Source organism: Musca autumnalis, unplaced genomic scaffold, assembly GCF_047663935.1.
Source record: "Musca autumnalis isolate F117 unplaced genomic scaffold, ASM4766393v1 scaffold_6, whole genome shotgun sequence".
In the NCBI taxonomy this organism is placed as follows: Eukaryota; Metazoa; Arthropoda; class Insecta; order Diptera; family Muscidae; genus Musca; species Musca autumnalis.
Genome location: NW_027412199.1, coordinates 2,709,371 through 2,714,457, shown reverse-complemented (window position 1 = coordinate 2,714,457; position 5,087 = coordinate 2,709,371).

The following is a 5,087-nucleotide window of genomic DNA, read 5'->3' as shown; positions in this document are numbered from 1 at the left end:
TTTCCACCACATTTTATGCGAATACAGTAATACGGCATATTCACTGAAACGACCAGAGGCATCGTCACTATTTTTAATGTCACACACGGAAACGCAAATATATGCAGCTGGAACCACATTTTTTGTACAATTGACACTATTTCGAATATTCTTTAAAAAATTTGGAGAGTGGCGAAGGATGGCGAAGTTAGTAAAACTCAACTTAAATTTTTAGGACTTAGAAAAATAAATCCACAAAAAGGTATTATAAAAAATGTGATTTCCAGCACATTTTATGCGAATAATGTGTACACATTTTTATGTAAAAATAATTAGAAACCCTAGTAGTAAACTTCCATTTCGAAAAAAATAATTTTATCCTTTCAATTTTGAGTTACTTGCCTTGTAAGAAGTCACTACCGTACTGATGTTTTGAAAGTTTTTAAGAGATCATACGTAAATGTCAACTTCTCCTGTTTTGTTTTACTAAATACCGTTATAAATTACAAAAACAGTGCTGGAATATTAAAATATAATATGTTTAGAGAAAATTTGCTGAATTGTCGCAGAGATTTGCTGATATCGATTTTTCGATTTTTGTCGCAGGTTGGGGCCAGTGTGCAAGGCAAGAAGAAACATGGAAGAATACAGAAAGATTCATTTAGTAAGACCGTAGTCGTCATTTGCTGTTTTAGGCCGAAGAATCCAACAAAGGAAAGGCAATATATTCTTCTCAAGGTTTTCTGTACTCTCTGGCTGTCATTATTTTATTTTAGCATATTACCATTTTGCTTCAAGACAAAATAATCAAGCGTTTTAGAAGGCTATACAAAAGGGGAATTCAGGCCCAACATATTTTTTATCATGATTTTTTATTAACAATTATTTTGTTTTGTCCTGTTGCAGTACTGCAAGAATCCACTAATTTTTACTATTTTCTTCGATAACATAAAGGAACAATGTTATCGTAGTAAAAAATAGTAGCTTCTTGCAGGTTTTGGAGCAGAGCATTTATTTCACCTCTATCAAGAATGTATGTGTACAACATCTTTATTTAAACCTCGCGAAGAAAATTGTCTTTTTCTTTGTAGGACTCTTCGCACTAAAACTTTTGGCAGCAAATGAAGAGTAAGGCTTGATAACTGGATAACCTTACTAAATGAACCTTGGGTTTTCCTTTTTAAATGTTTGTGTTGTTACAAAAATAAAATATCGTTAAAAAGTTGTTCAATTTCTATGGATCTTCATTCAAAAACAAACTGGTATAATAGTTTCTGATTTATCCACCAACGCCCGGACGATACCTTTTAATCTAGAATCTTGACATTTTAGGCGTAAATAACTTCTGAAAGTAGTATGGAAAGTATAGTATCTAAGCGAATGTGGAAAAAAATTCTAACAATTCCTAAATTTTGAGGCACAATCTGCCACTGGTTTCGAAGGTCATTCAAAAGAATGTATGTACAAAGGTTGTTATAATTTAACTTCTTTATTATACGACAAACATCACAAAAATGGATACTACTACTTTCCAAGTGAATAATTAAGAACTTTTCAATAAGCAAAAAGTAATGATTTGATGTTATTATAGACATGAGATGACATCCATATTATGATCACATGCAATTTACGAATTAATTGTTTTCACACTAAGAAAACCAACATTTTTCTTGTATTTGTTACAAATGACTAATATTTGTGAAAAAGGTGGGGGTTTTTTTAAAGTAGTAGTTTAAGACAAAATTTATTGCATAAATAAAGAACCTAAGTAGTTTAACAATAATAACCAAAAATTACATATAATACAAGATATGAAACAAATGTTTTTGTTTTAAGTAATGGACGTTGTTTTCGATAAATATTACAAAATCATGTCATTTTATGTTTACCAACAAATATCAACAGTATATTTGATAACCGTTAATTCTCAGTCAAACTTATATTAAATATTACAAAATCATGTCATTTTATGTTTACCAACAAATATCAACAGTATATTTGATAACCGTTAATTCTCAGTCAAACTTATATACTTTCTAACTTTAATTGTGTGACTAATTCAATCTTAAATTGCAAATTGTGATTTATCTACACTAAATCAGGAAAATAAAAATCTGAGCTAATTTTTTCCCTCGCTGTAAAGGGGGGGTGTAAGCCAACGTGCATTCATTTTCTTATGCGGAAAACAGCTCTTGACCAAATTTGTGGAAGTGAGTTACTCACTCCATCTACAAAAAACAAAAAAATTACGAAAATTTGGACAATTGTCTGAAACTGATTTCTCCTACTGTTTAACACAAAATTTTTCTAAAATAAGATTACAATATTTTGAAAAAAAAATTCTAATTAGGTTTCGAGTTATACTTTACGAAAACCAATATATTCTACATTTTGTGCAATATATCTATCATTCCATGAACGTTCATTCACAAAATACTGTACGAGTACCTCTATAAAGATCGAATATAGTTTTTTTTAAATATGGAGTATACATATTTTGTACGGAATTCCGCGTTCTTTTATAATTTGAAAATGGAATAAAATTACATAAGATTTTACTGAGAGTACCACAAAAAGAGTATTCAAGCAAAACATTTGAAAAAAACTTCATTGACATTTTCGGTATGAATATGACGAAGAAGAAGCTTGCGATTTGAGATGGCGATAAGATAACATTTAGAGGTTTAAACTTTTGTGTAAAAATTGTGAAAATTTTTAATATAAATAATAATATTTTTAATATAATAATATTAATATATCTTTATTCCTAGAAGATACATTCCGAACAAGTAAGCTATACTTGGAACACGACCACTTGACCTTTCCATTGATGCCAATTACGTTGATTTACTTGCTCAGATAACAGAGTTACAGCCACCTTTTTTCAAAATGCACTCGATGTTGCTACCGTTAAAGTTTTTTTAAATATTAATTTTGGTGAATGCACCCACCCTCTCCTGGCGTATAACTAAGTATGAATACTTTTGAAAGTCATAAATTTGTTTGCATGCAATTTATTTGAATTTCTGCTTACTATTAGTTGTATTTTACCGGTTAAAATAAATTTTGGTTATCACAATATATATCCACAATGAACGATTTTCGAAATACCCTAAAAAGCAAAAATCGCGAACATTTCCAAGCATATGTGTGGTACAAGTGCACTTTTTTGGACGATAGATATTCAATAAACTCTCAATGTTCCCTTTGAAAATTTTTATATAGCATGAGTGCACCCCGAATCATACTAGCGCAATGATAAGGGACCTACTGATTCCGCATGTTGAGAAGTTGTTCACGGCTGAAATACTCAGAAAATGTTGCCACCTTTGAAAATTTCATGTGGCCTGGCCTAGGAACCGAACCCGGGCATTAAGCGTGAAAGGCGGGTGTGAATACCATTGCACCACGGTGGCACCCTATTAGATATGTCAAAACATGGAAATTTTAATTTTTTTGATTTTTGAAGAATCGACTTCGGAGACATTTAATACGTATCTTCGTTTCTAATATTATTCCATAAGGTGGAGCTATATTTCAACTTCACATCCGCTTTGTACATAGAATGTCGTGGGTTCGATTCCCCGACGAGGTAACATCAAACTTTCAACGGTGGCAAAAACACCTCAGTAATGTTGGCGACATTTTCTGAGTATTTCAGCCATATAAAACTTCTCTAAAAGTTGTCTCTTAGGTTGCCGTTCGGACTCGGCAATAAACTGTAGGTCCCAAGGTGGCAGAATCGACAAAGTCATTTCATACAATAAGCTTATTTGTTCCATAAAGGAATTTTAATTTGCTGAAAGCTAATTCCCAGTGGCAGTGGTGTAGGGTATCACACGGTAGGCCCCGTCCGACTATAACCTTTGCTTACTTGTTTTTCTAAATTTTTTGAAATTTGTCAATAACGTTTTTCCTATACACTACTGCGCAAAATATCTTATTTTACCAAAAACATAATACGTTTCATTTATTTACATTTGTGTTGTTGTTATATTTAGGAATTTTTCGTAAACGTCTAAAAAACACCTTTATTTTGCGATTTTAAAAATGGTTTAGAAATTTGTGTACCAGCATTAGTGGGTATTACTGAATGAAGTTTTTTTCCCGCGATATGTTAAAACATTACGTATTTCATACTCAAATCCTCTTTCGTATCTAAATAATAATCTTCTGGCAAAAAATCCCTTATATATTTGGTAGATTGTTTGGCTCGGATGCTCAGTTATATAATAGCCGAGCTGTAGTCATTTGATCATCAGCTTAATTAGTTTATTGTCCGTCTGGTATAATAATTGCTAATCCATTTTCAAAATCTAAAAATAGCTCCGTTTTTACGATGTTTAAGATAAATTCCTAAATAAAACAATAAAACAAATGTTAACAAAATATTATCTTATTTTTTTTAAATAATATTGTTAAAATTGATTTTAAATATTAAATCGTGAAAATTTAATCCAATTCCCCTATGCCAAATTGTTTTCTATTTTTTATTAAATGCAACAAAATATACAAAAAACATGTTTTCCAAATTAGACCTACATTAAAGAAGTTATGAGTATTTCTTTGCATATAGTTTTCATGGAATTCGACTTTTTCAAGGCGCGATACCTCTGGAGCCTTGGGTCGAAAAACATCAGAAAATATACTGAAATGTTTTGTTGATGAGCAGCATCACCACAGCACAAAATAAAGGAAATCAAAACTTCATATTGAAAAAGTGTCCGATTTCAATCAGAAAACCCCATATAAATATTTTTTGAACAAATAAATGTACACCTATATCGATTTCTCTTTTTTGTAATTTCGTGCGTGAGTGTGCGTGTTCGTGCCTTCTCGAAAAACGCCGTCTTTGTGCGTGAATGTGCATAAAAATTTTGGACCGTGTTCGTGCCTAATTTTTTAGGCACGCGCCCATCTCTAATCCAGATATGATATGCGTCCATTGGATCCTTCCATTGTAAATTTGATGTTGTCACTGAAGCTGTTACACATTGTCAAAGTATTATGTATTGCACTTGTTTCGAGAATCACAAAAAGATCGTCAACATATTTCGTCACTATCGCCGGTTCCGTTTTTTTGATGCTAATATTTTGTATTCTGTTCT